This window comes from Danio rerio, chromosome 5 (assembly GCF_049306965.1).
Source record: "Danio rerio strain Tuebingen ecotype United States chromosome 5, GRCz12tu, whole genome shotgun sequence".
NCBI lineage: Eukaryota > Metazoa > Chordata > Actinopteri > Cypriniformes > Danionidae > Danio > Danio rerio.
In genome coordinates, this window is record NC_133180.1 from 71,768,122 (window position 1) to 71,781,840 (window position 13,719).

The following is a 13,719-nucleotide window of genomic DNA, read 5'->3' on the forward strand; positions in this document are numbered from 1 at the left end:
TTTGTGGAGAGTAGCGCCATCTTCTGTTGAGAAGTCATACGACATCACCAGTAAATGGCCACTGAACCAAATGCAGACACTCGTTCATCAGGTAAAAATTACGCAAACTCTTTAACAACAAATACACCTTAAACGAAAAAATATACCTTAGAGAAAAAGGGGATGGTAGTTATTAACAAACGGACCATGAAGCAAGCGAATCATTAACGAATCTGAGGCATTCAAGTAAGCTACTTTAAACGTGGTCATAGCTGTTTATTTCTATGAAACGTGGTCAAATTTCAGTAAGCAGTCGTTTAAAAGTACCATTATTAGACAGGAATATTATTGTAAAAATGTTTTTAATATTTTTCAATGACAGCACTTTCACTGGCGTTTCATTCACTTCGTTTCTGAGGAAATGAGCTAAAGCATTGTAGTCAACACTTTAAATGAAGCAAAAGACAAAAATGGGTGTTGTACATTAGTTTTAGATCAAGTTTAATGAAAAATTTGAACCACTTCAAATAATGGCTACTGTATTTAAAAACGCAGACTTGATTCAGCAGTCAGAACAGAAAGCTAAACACGAAAATTACAATGTACACAAGGAACAGTAATTGATTACTGTACCTTTAAGATTTTAGACACACGGTGGCGCTGTGTGACGTCAGGTATTCCAGAATTTTTTTTTTATAACATGTTTGATTTAATACTGTGACGTCAGAGAATCATGCATTGTCAAACTATCAGCTGTTTGTAACTTTTGCATTCATTGTTTATTTGTGTATTATTTCATTAGTATGTTTCTGTAAGCATATTTGTTTAGCCCAAGGGGTGTCCAAGCTCGGTCCTGGAGGGCCGGTGTCCTGCAAAGTTTAGTTCCAACTCCAATCAGACACACCTGGGCTAGCTAATCACGCTCTAGGCTTCCTAGAAATATCCGTGCAGGTGTGTTGAGGCAAGGTAAAGATAAAATCTGCAGGTCACCGGCCCTCCAGGACTGAGTTTAGACACCCCTGGTTTAGCCTATTTGATTTATTTCCTGTTGTTGACTTTCTATTTTTACTGTATACAGATGCACAATTAATAATGAGAATCCTAATGAGGATCTGTTGCAAGTATTTGTTGTAGCTATTATTAGATAGACCAACTAATGACTTGTTTAATGTTTTATTCATATGCTGCCATTTTGTTTAGGAAAAGTGGTTGAAAGTTGTTAACTGGCACATTGTGACTGACATACACATGGATTTATTGAATATGTCTGATATTTTTAAAGTATATCTGTCTACTTGTTATTTTTCTACAGTTGCCTATAGTACTTTTACTATAGATGGAAGCGCACTCAGCTGCTGGAGATGCGGGAGATCGTTTGAAGCACAGCAAGGGAGAGGCCGAGAAAGAAGAACGAGAGAAAACATTAGCAGAGTAACAACACAAACACTATCCCCTGGGTTCACGGACAAGCCTTAAGGCTAATGTTAGTCCAGTTTTTAGTCCAGTTTTTCTCAGTCGCTTTGGTACATTTCTGAGATCAGAATTGAAATTTGCAAAACAGTACAGGTTAATGTCAGTGTTGAGGGTAATGCATTACAAGTAATGCGAGTTATGTAATAATATTACTTTTTTAAGTAACAAGTAACGTTCATTTTTAGTTTAAGTGTTTAAGTAATAAGCTTTTAAAAAATAAATTGCTGAATCCCATTAGTCACAATGAATCTGTCAATGAGACAATGTGTCCTATCATACACCCGGCACAATAAGGCACAAAAAAATTTTCAGACCAACGCAACCCTAATTTTTGCGTTTTGTGCCACAGTGTTTAAATAGCAAATCCATTTGCCGTGCTTTGTGGACTCATGGGTGTGCCATTCTAGAAAGGAGGTATGTTAAAGGTGCAGTAAGTGGTTGTCTTCAGAAGCATTTTTGTTGTGCTGGTTGAAAGTCTCTTCACAGTCCCATAGTAATGATCAAAGTAAATGATCTAAATGTATTTATATATATTTTTTTTATATTCTGTGTGAGGCATAAAACAAAAAAAAAGGTTCATTCAATTAAATATTGTCGGGCCTACATCTCCCATAATTCCGATAAGTAGCTCAAACTGTCTGTCAACAAATGTAGATTTGGGCTTCTGCGCATCTCTGTTCACGCATATCTACCATTAGCGCGTGCCCTCCTGCATGATTGCTGCGCGTTCACGACACGTGCACACGAGACAGTCGCGGCAAAATCAAATGCTGAATTGAAACTTTAAAATCCTGAATCAATACTGGAGTTACTTTTGCACGCTGGAGGAAGGTCGACAACATGGCTGAAGTATTTCTGTTAGACAGGTAATGTTCTGTTTTAATACTATTTTAGTTCCCCAAAGCTGATATGGTGTGATGTAGAGTGTGTTGTGTTATGAATGGGTTATATACACAGACGTGTTGTTCAGCCACTGAAATCTCCCAGCGTTTGATTGATGTGATTATTTTCACTGTTATAGGGGACCTTTGACAGCGTCGATAATGTATATTTTAATTTAGTTTAACAACAAAACATCAGTAAATAGCGCTACTCCCCTAGCCTGCTTTACTGAGCTGAAGTTGCTTTTTTATTCACATTGGATCATTTTTTAACTATGACAGCCTCACTATACTGTTTACCATGCTACTCTGAATATTTGATCTGAAATAGCATGTAAGTGTGGCTTAGTAATAAGTGAAATTCCTGCACTGTATTTCTGTCTGTCTGTCTATCTATATATCTATCTATTCATAGAGACACACAGAGACATCTATCCATACATCATTACAGATACATAAAAACAAAGAAAGAAAGAAAGAAAGAAAGAAAGAAAGAAAGAAAGAAAGGGTCCTCCTAAATGGAGGGGGTGGTGGTGGGCATAGACAGACAGACAGACACAGATAGACAGAGTCAAAAAGAGGGGTGGTGGTAGGCATAGACATCTATCTATCTATCTATCTATCTATCTATCTATCTATCTATCTATCTATCTATCTATCTATCTATCTATCTATCTATCTATCTATCTATCTATCTATCTATCTATCTATCTATCTATCTATCTATCTATCTATCTATCTATCTATCTATCTATCTATCTATCTATCCATCCATCCATCTATCTATTTATCTATCTAAAGTATCCATCCATCCATCCTTCTACCCATCCATCCACCCATCTACATAGACAGAGAGACAGAGAGATGGATGGATGGATAGATAGATAGATTTCATTTCTGTCTGATAGTGTTAATTTATTGAAAATAATTCCGAATCCCATGTGGATTCAAACAAACTGGTCAAAAGTCAAATCTCATGATCAAACTGTGCCATGGATCTACAGATGCCAAAAAAATTTTGTCCATAACTTATATTTTGGATCTTCACACAAAACTATCATATAAGAAGGGCACTAGTTGAACTATTTTTGTGATATATTATGGTGCTTTTGTCTCCATTTGGAAGCTTAAAAGCCCCATAAAAAAACACTGGGAATAAAGAGCAAATGAATCTGGAGGGAGAGAGAGCGGGAGAGAGGGAGACTAGAGCTCAGTGATTACTGTAACCCAGATTCTTCCTAAGAATTCTGAGCTGAGTAAAAAAGCATAAAAACATCAAGTTCAGTGCATCCAGTCCTCTTATTTTACTTGACCGCTTGACATGAATAAACAATAAATTAACAATTTAAACTATATACTTTGTCATCTGATAAATATTTGTATATTATATGACTATGATTATTAAACATTCTTATTTGCTCTCAAAAAAAAAAAAAAAAAAAAAAAAAAAAACGATTTAAAGGCTGTCACTGGGGTGGTACCTTTTCAAAGGCACACTTAAAGCATCCATATTAGTACCTACTGGATCCGTATTGGCACCCTATAAGGTCCATATCATGCATGTTGATGACGGAAGTCGCTCACCAGCTGCACTGCACTGGTGATCGGCGATGGTGTCTCTATTACTCAAGCTGTTTAGAATGAAATGTTTAGAGATGGTGTGACACAACACACACCTATGTGTGCCTTTGATGTACCCCATGATGCTCCTTACGTTCTTGCACCGAAATTAGGCACTAAAGTTCATATGCTGTTTCGGTCTGGTGCATACCGGTTATACAGGTACCATATTGGCACCAGGTTTCGGTACCCAACCCTAGTGACAATTTAGCATAAATAGACAGCGCTCCGTCTCACTAGTTAAAATTGCTTATTTCTCTGGCTTTTAACAACTTCAAAACATTTGTGATAAAGTATAGCTGAAGTCAGAACTAATAGCCCCCCTTTTAATTTTTTTTCTTTTATAAATATTTTCCAAATGATGTTAAGCAGAGCAAGGAAATTTTCACAGTATGTCTAATATTTTTTCTTCTGGAAGAGTATTATTTGTTTTATTTCCGCTGGAACAAAAGCATTTTTTTAAAAAAAATTTATTAATCATTTTAAGGTCAAAATTATTAGCCCCTTTAAGCAATATTTTTTCGATAGTCTACAGAACAAACCATCATTGTACAATAACTTGCCTAATTACCCTAACCTGCCTAGTTAACCTAATTAAGCCTTTAAATGTCACTTTTAGCTGTATAGAAGTGTCTTGAAAAATATCTAGTCAAATATTATTTACTGTCATCATGGCAAAGATAAATCAGTAACTAGAAATGAGTTATTAAAACTCTCATGTTTAGAAATGTGTTGAAAATATCTTCTCTCCGTTAAACAGAAATTGGGGGGAAAAATAAACGGGGGATAATAATTCTGATTTCAACATAAATAAGTCAGCAAAATTTATAACACTGTTTAGTATTTTTTTAAATAAAAAAGGTCAGAAGAAGGTCATCTATGGTCACTAAAGTGTTCATTTGTGCATCCTAAAATGGTTATAATGCTGAGATTATCAACAGCAGGTCTGCTGTGAAAACCCTAAAGACAGATGGCTGCTTTTCACTCAGGGCTGTCTATGCTAATGAGGGAAAGATTTTTACTAATAGTCAGGGCTTTCCCCCTATGATGAGTAGTACAAAGGCAGAATGTCAATCAAAGTGTTTCTGCAGAATGTTTATATGAAGTGTGATTATAAAAAAAGAATGAATTCATTTTTACCATTAGATGCTGGCTATATTCACACAGTGTTTCCACACAACTGCGTTTAACCCACTTATAAAAGTGTTTTTTGCATAATAGCCCCCCTTTAACATGCAGAATATCACTTTCCATAAGCATATTGATTATCCTGTCATTGGCATATACTCCAGGCTTACAGCAACTGTCATTTATTTATAGCAGTTACGCCTGACCTACTGAGCATTCACAGATCTTTGAAAAAAAAAACTCTGGTCGATGGATGATCTGGTCTCTGAGATGAGATGGAAAGCCATGAGTGCTTTTTCAGCAAATGATTCCATACCTGCTGCATCCTGAAGCAATAAATAAAAGATGGCTCTTACGCTTCTTACAGATAAGAAATGCTTCAGTAAATTGTCCCTCATGTGGAATAATGGTAAAGGTGTGCTCGGTATCACTCTTATTCCTCTCCTCTCTAAACTACTCGGTATCACAGCTAGATATTATGTGCTAATGCAACTGTTTCTAATTTCCTAATATTTAGCAGTTTTGTAATATTTACATTACAACATTGAAACGTCCAATTAGGAACATGAAGAAAAAAAATGTAAGCATCGATATTTTCTCTTTTTTTTCTAATGTTGTAGATTTGCCAGAGTATGTTATTTGTTGTTATGCTGTTTTCAATGTTGCAATCAGAAGCAAACAAAAAGTGCAAAAGTGCTACAGTAAAAGTACACTAAATAGTATACAAAAGTACACTGTAAAATGTAATGTAAAATTTACAGTATCTTACTGGCAATTTTGGTTGCCTGTAAGATTGTAAATTTACAAGCACACTGTAAATTAATAATTACAAATTATTGTAAAATTTACAATAACTTACTGGCAATTTTGGTTGCACTTAGTCTTAGCCAGTAAGTTGCTGTAAATTTTACAGTTAATTGTAATTATTCATTTACAGTGGACTTGTAAATTTAGTCTTACTGCCAACAACAATTGCCAGTAAGTTACTGTAAATTTTACAGTAAATTGTTATTATTCATCTAAGCTTGTAAATTTATAGTATTACTAGCATCCAAAATTTACAGTGCACTTAGTCTTACTGGCAACCAAAAATTGCCAGTAAGTTACTCAATTTTACTGTAATTGGAATTATTAATTTACAGTGCACTTAGTCTTACTAGCAACCAAAAATTGCCCGTAAGTTACTGTAAATTTTATGATAAATTGTAATTATTAATTTACAGTGCGCTTGTAAATTTAGTTTTACTGGCAACTAACATTGCCAGTAAGTTACCCAATTTTACTGCAAATTGTTATTATTAATTTACAGTAAGCTTGTAAATTTACAGTCCTACTAGCAACCACAATTGTCAGTAATTTACCGTAAGTTTTAAAGTAAATTTTACAGTAAATTGTAATTATTAATTTCCAGTGTGCTTGTAAATTTAGTCTTACTGGCAACAAAAATTGCCAGTAAGTTACTGTAAATTTTACAGTAAATTGTTATTATTCATTTAAGCTTGTTAATTTATAGTATTACTAGCATCCAAAATTGCCAATAAGTTACTTTAAATTTTACTGTAAATTGTAATTATTAATTTACAGCGCACTTAGTTTTACTGGCAACCAAAAATTGCCAGTAAGTTACTCAATTTTACTGTAATTGTAATTATTAATTTACAGTGCACTTAGTCTTACTAGCAACCAAAAATTGCCAGTAAGTTACTGTAAATTTTATGGTAAATTGTAATTATTAATTTACAGAGTGCAACAATTGCCAGTAAGTTATATTGTAATTATTAACTTACAGTGCACTTGTAAATTTAGTTTTACTGGCAACAAAAATTGCCAGTAAGTTACAGTAAATTTTACAATAAATTGTAATTATTCATTTACAGTGCAATAAGTTACAATAAGTTTATTTACTGTAAATTTTACAGTAAATTCATTCATTCATTCATTTTCTTGTCGGCTTAGTCCCTTTATTAATCCGGGGTCGCCACAGCGGAATGAACTGCCAACTTATCCAGCAAGTCTTTACGCAGCGGATGCCCTTCCAGCTGGGTTCTCTACAGTAAATTGTAGTTATTAATTTACAGTGAGCTGGTAAATTAGTATTACTCTTTACAGTACATTTTTACAGTGTATATTTGAGTGTCTGTCACTTGCACAAGACTTTATAAAAGCACATCAGGCAATTCTGTGGACAGGTTCTGTGTGAGCCTACTTATAACTGCTTTCTTCTCCTTACTAACACTGTAAGACCTCAAAGAACAAATATATATACAGTTGAAGTCAGAATTATTAGCCCCCGTTTATTTTTTTTCCCGATTTCTTTTTTTTTTCTTCTTAACTAGGTTTATTAGGTTAACTAGGCAGGTTAGGGTAATTAGGCAAGTAATTGTATAATGATGGTTTGTTCTGTAGACTATCGAAAACAAATTAGCCTAAAGTGGCTAATAATTTTGTCCTTAAAAATTTTGTTTAAAAATTAAAAACAGATTTTTTATAGTCGAAATAAAACAAATAAGACTTTCTCTAGAAGAAAAAATATTATCAGACATACTGTGAACATTTCCTTGCTCTTTACTTACATTAATTCTAAATAAACATTGGAATTCCACAAGAACAGAGTGGCCTTTATTACAGCTTTAGCATTTAGAGCCCCATTATCAAGTGTAGAATTGGGTTGCATCAGTATTTAAATCATATTTCTACTCTGTGACAACTCAAACTCTTGAGTGTGCGCATACATGATGCAGTTATTACTTTCAGTGTGGTTGGAGGAGGTCGCTTCTTCTTCTCCTTCACTGCACTTCAAGCTCTGTCTCTCACACCGAAAAGTGACAAGGCTGCCTTGTTCCTCATCAAATATACATGTACTTTGTCTTCTAACACATTTGCATAGTGAAGCCTCACAAAAAATACCTTTCTCTGTCCATTTGTGTTCTTGTGGGGCAGTCAAAATGAGCGAGGCGCATAATCCCCGTCCCGCAGAATTTGCTCAGCTGCCAAAGCAAATGACATCACTTCGCTTTTTTTTTTTCCAAGAATGCACATCATGTTTCAAAACTCTCTCGCTGTCTTTCTTCCTGAAGGATGTCCTGAAGCTTAGTAAGCATGAAATTATTTTATGAAATGTTTCAGTCATTAAACACAGACCCTTACAACAGTTTTCCAGCTTTTTCCATCTCGAACATGAGGTCAGCATTTCATTTAATGACAATAAAAATGTCTGTAAGGATTAGAAAGATTATTGATGCCAAGTAAGAACTTTTTTCAGTGAAAGGTTCTTGAAGGGATTGTTCACCCAATTATGAAATTTACTCCTTTTTTACTCTTCCTCAAGTGGTTCCAAACCTTTATGAGTTTCTTCTGTTGAGCACAAAAGAAGATATTTTTTAGAAATCTGTAAGCTTCACATGTGTTTTGTGGACTTGGAGAAAGCATTCGACCGTGTCCCTCGTTGCATTCTGTGTAGAGGTGCTCTGGGAGTATGGTGTCAGAGGCGCTCTGTTAAGGGCTGTCTCGTACCTGTATGAACAGAGTTGGAGTTTGGTTCGCATTGCCGGCAATAAGTCAGACTTGTTTTCAGTGCATGTTGGACTCCGGCAGGGCTGCCCTCTGTCACCAATTCTGTTCGTAATTTTTATGGACAGAATTTCAAATTGTAGCCTTTGGCTGGAGGGGGTCCGGTTCGGGTACCACAGGTTTTCATCTCTGTTATTCGTAGACGATGTTGTTCTGTTGGCTTCATCGAACATGGACCTTTAGCATGCACTGGGGCGGTTTGCTGCTGAGTGTGAAGCGGCTGGGATGAGAATCTGCACCTCCAAGTCCGAGGGCCATAGTGCTCCCCCGGAAAAAGGTGGTTTGCCATCTCCAGGTTGGAAGAAAGTCCTTACCCCAGGTGGAGTTCAAGTATCTTGGGGTTTTGTTCACGAGTGAGGGAAGGATAGAACGTGGGATTTACAGGCGGATTGGTGCAGCGGCAGCAGTGATGTGGTCGATGTACCGGTCCATTCTCTCTCCATTTACCGGTCAATCAACATTCCTACTATTACCTATGGTCTTTGGGTCATGAACAAAAGAACAAAATTTAGGATACAAGCGGCCGAAATAAGTTTCTTTTGCAGGGTGGCAAGGGGCATCCTCATAAATAGGGTGAGGAGCTCACTCACCCGGGAGGAGCTTGAAGTAGAGCCGCTGCTCCTCCACATTAAGAGAATCCAGCTGAGGTGGTTCGGGCATCTGTTTCGGATGCCTCCTGGATGCCTACCTAGGGAGGTGTTCCAGGCATGTCCCTCGGGGAAGACCCAGGACACATTAGAGGGACTATGACAGAATAAAACTTTAAGTACTCTACAGCAGGGTTTTTCAAAGTCTAAGACAGAGGGCCTCCCTTTTGACACAACTTATCCATTGGCGCCCCCCTCCTCCCAAACACGGACACACACACACAAACACCACACACACATACACACACACACATATATATATATATATATACATATATATATATATATATATATATATATATATATATATATATATATATATATATATATATATATATATATATATATATATATATACAGTATATATAAAGACAGACAGATGTCAGACTGTTAACTCACTTTTATCATCATTTGCATGAAAGTGCAATTATTTACAGAGTAAAAACAAGTATTTTAATATAATGTTTTTATAACTAGGATGATGGTTCAATATGAATAGAACAGATCCAAGAACTGTCCATCCCAGTCAAAACAGTCAAAGTTTAGCGGGTCTCATGCTGTCATTAGCCAAAATATCTTGACAAACCACACATAAAGGTCGTGGTTCATTAGCTGGTCCTGTCCACGTAAATCCTAAACTCAAATACTGATCATCAAATCGTCGTCTTTTGGGTTTGGGTTGCCAAACAGAAGCAAATTCACAGCTATGGCCTTCTGGGTAAAAAAGGTTTTCTTATTTTAGACGTATTATTTTTTTAGCTTTGTTTAATTAAAACGTTTAAATATAATAAAAAATACATATAATAATTAAACTTAATAATTATATTTTTATTATATAATATTTTTCCCGCGCCTCCCCTGACATGCCCTGGCGCCCCCCAGGGGAGGCGCGCCTCACACTTTGAAAACCCCTGACTCTACAGAATACATTATCTTGCTATGCTTTTGACAAACCTACACTAGATTAATCCAGTTTTTCGGCAGAAACATTATTTCACCGCATCTCTCGTTGAACAAATTCTTACTGTGTTCATCTGAGCTGATGGACTGTAGTCCACCCTTGGGCTCATACGTCTACAGTTAATTAAATCAGCTTGTCATATTCTGAAAAACAAGCATTGCTTTTGACTACACTGAGACTGAGACACTGACATGAACACATCAGTGTTTTAAAATAAAGAAACGTGGTTTTTATAAATGTGTCCATATCAAATCTGAACTCAGTGATAACTCACAGGATTAGAAATAATATAACTAACTCAATTAAAATTATAATTAAGTTTCCATTAAAAGCATGCTTTCAATGCTATTTAGGACCTTAAAATATCTGTAACATTCATATATTTTCCTTCGGCTTAAACCCTTATTTATCAGGGGTTGCGACAGCGAAATGAACGAGAGGGGTCTGGCTGCAGACTCGGTGCAGTGCAGTCTGAGCCGCATCCAATGCTTTTTAATGCACTCACCTAACTCCACCCCTAACCCTACACAGTGACGCCACTCACTCGACTGAGTGCATTGTGTCTGACATTGCATTGATGAGTGATGCAATCTCAGCTTGCATCATAAAGGCTGCATCCAAATACTACTGAAATGAACCACCAACTATTCCAGCATGTTTTACACAGCAGATGCCCTTCCAGCCGCAACTCGGTACTAGGAAACACCCGCACACTCATACACTACGGCCAATTTAGTTTATTAAATTTATTTATAGCGCATGTCTTTGGACTGGGGGAAACCAGACCACCCGGAGGAATCCCTCGCCTCCAGGACATCTACACCAGGCTGTGCATGAGGAAAGCCAAGAGAATTATCAGCGCTCCAGCCACCCAAGCCATAGACTTTTCTCTCTGCTACCCTCAGGCAGACAGTTCCGCAGCATCCGGTCATGCACCAGCCAGCTGAAAGAAAGCTTCTTCCCTCAGACTATCAGGCTGATGAACACTTAACACACCACACACAGACTCTTCGATACCTCTCACTGCACACCATCAATATGTAGCACGCACAGCACTTTAACCAATCCATACTTGAAACAATACTGCCTACAACTATGTGGACACCTGTTCATTGCACATAACGCTGTCAATTTCACATTGTTATTGTATTTGCACTGTCTGTATTCTGCACTGTTGTTGTATTTGCACTGTCGTTGTATTTTCACTGTCATTTTATTTGCACATCTGTGTTTTGTACTGTCTGGAGCCAGCACCTAAGCTTTTCACTCATCATAGCACACGTGCTGCTGATGATGTGACAATAAAAGTGATTTGATTTGATTTGAATCAGTCGGTCAGTCAGTCGACAACAACTGCTGGTGGATTTACACAAAAACAGCAGACGCAAATGGCACTCACGAGAGCTTGAGATATGAAAAAGTGTACACAACAGCCTCTGGTGAAAAAAAAAAAACCTATGCATCAATAATGAGTTTTTATAAATGTGTGTCCATATAGACTCATTGATAACTTAGGGGGTACTCACACTATGTACAGTTGCCTCGAACCGGGCAAAGCACGCTTGTCCCCCCTCCTGTCTCCACAGACGGCCCGCACTCACATTACAATCGAGCCTGGGCACGCTTACGTAATCGATGCTGTTCAGTAAGCGCTCTCGCTCAGCACAGTGAAGGAGATTTCTCTAGTTGTATCGCTTTAGTCCTTAGGGATGCGCAGTCAGATATTTCGCCGAACAGATCAGCCACGTTTGACGCTCATAAACAGTCATAAAGCTCTCGTGCTGCAGGAATTAATAGGTTTGCTGAAGGTGCACAGCTGTAGTGCAGTGAGGGGTTTGTGTATTTAATAAACTACGCTAGTTTGCGTTCATCGAACAGTAAGAATGATTAATATATACTCATATAAAACAGTCCCTTAAAAGTCACGTCTCGCTATTCAGTTTCGGGCTTTGGCTCTTTTTGCACTCACAAACAAGCGTACCACGCCAAAGTCCAAGTGAAGGCACAGGCACACCTCTTCCAACTGGGCCAGGGCCGGCCAAGTGAACCATGCTTGAGCCCGATTCAGCGCACTCACACTTCTCAAACGATCCGGGAAACAGGCCTGGGCACGGTACGGATAGCATAGTGTGAATCCGCCCTTGCAGCATTAGAAAAAAAGCGAATGGCTCATTCAAGGTTATAAATCATCACATTCTTAAATTTTTCCCCTGCTATTGTGTTATCAATGAATGAACTGAAATTCCAAGGGAAGGTCTCAAAGTAATACTGAAGAGAATTTTGGTGAGCAGAAGAGAGCAGAGTGCATGCGATAGAATCATTAAACTTGCATGATCTCTTATGCAGCCGTTCTTTTTTTAATGAAAAATGTATGAATATTTGTATTTAACATTGATCGCTATATTGATGCATCACAGTCATGCCAGGTTCTTTCCCTATATCAGTAATATCTATCACCTGTTCATCATCAGCACTCCACTATAAACACTCACAGTTTCACTCTGCTCATTTTCAGTATGAATTATAGACTCACTCATTTTCCTAAAGTCTTCTTACCTGAAGTCTTCTAGTACTCCTGTAGTACTCCTGTGCACTTAAGCATTGTTGTTTGTCTGGAATCAGCTCCTGGAAAGTTCATCGCTGTATCCTTCAAAGACATGGTAAAAATCACCACAAAGCACACACTTACAGCCATATTCATCTATATACCTGCATCTGTTCAATAAATCAGCTTGTTTTGTTTGCACTAATATCTGTGTCTCCAGTCATGCTTACTGTGAACATGATGATGATAATAGTCAAGTCAATTAGTCAGCCTGATTTCTGCGTACATTTTAAGTTACTTTAATGTGAAGTGGACGCTGGACAACTGAGTGTGGATCCAAATGCAGGTTTATTAAACAGAGAGGGTCAGGCAAGCAATGGTCAACACAGGGGCAAACAGATGTTTAAAGGGCATCCAGAGTAGTCAAATACACAGGAGAATGGTCAATACAGGCAGGCAGCAGACAACCAAAAACAAACAAAACAAAGAAAGGTTCAAACACGGAAGGCAAGGACACCGCGTCATAACAGTATAACAAGACTCAACATAGTCAACATAGATGTTAATCCAAGATCGCATCATACTTGGCAAAATCATGATGTGCTATAAAGAAACATCTAATAAACAAAAAAAACATGGATGTTTAAGTGTCTCTTAGAGCTACAGATGCCAATTAATTATTATTTTTTTTAATGTGAGGCTGAATTTATGGTTACAATTTCTGTGTCATTTCATTTCATGATCTCTTCATGTCTGTGTAAACTTACACACTGTGTACGTTCATGCAACCAGTTTTGTTCAACCTTTCAGGCCAAATATTCCAGCGGACAGAGAGGAAGATGCTCCAGTGGGATTTCTGAGAGCAGCTTTTGACTGTGAAAAAGGAAGAGAGGGATAAGAAAAAAATAACCTTTC

The 13,719-nt window shown here is 37.2% G+C and overlaps 1 protein-coding gene across 2 annotated transcripts in view; it reads right to left on the reverse strand.

Annotated features, from left to right (window-relative positions):
* The window catches only part of notch1b (notch receptor 1b), a 190,383-nt gene that overhangs the window by 173,557 nt on the left and 3,107 nt on the right, over window positions 1-13,719 (reverse strand). For both annotated transcript variants that reach the window (XM_073951084.1, XM_073951085.1), the window contains exons 2-3: window positions 13,572-13,677; window positions 12,816-12,906 (exon numbers count right to left, since the gene is read on the reverse strand). The gene's annotated coding sequence lies outside the window, so the exon portion shown is untranslated. The remainder of the gene's footprint in view (window positions 1-12,815; window positions 12,907-13,571; window positions 13,678-13,719) is intronic.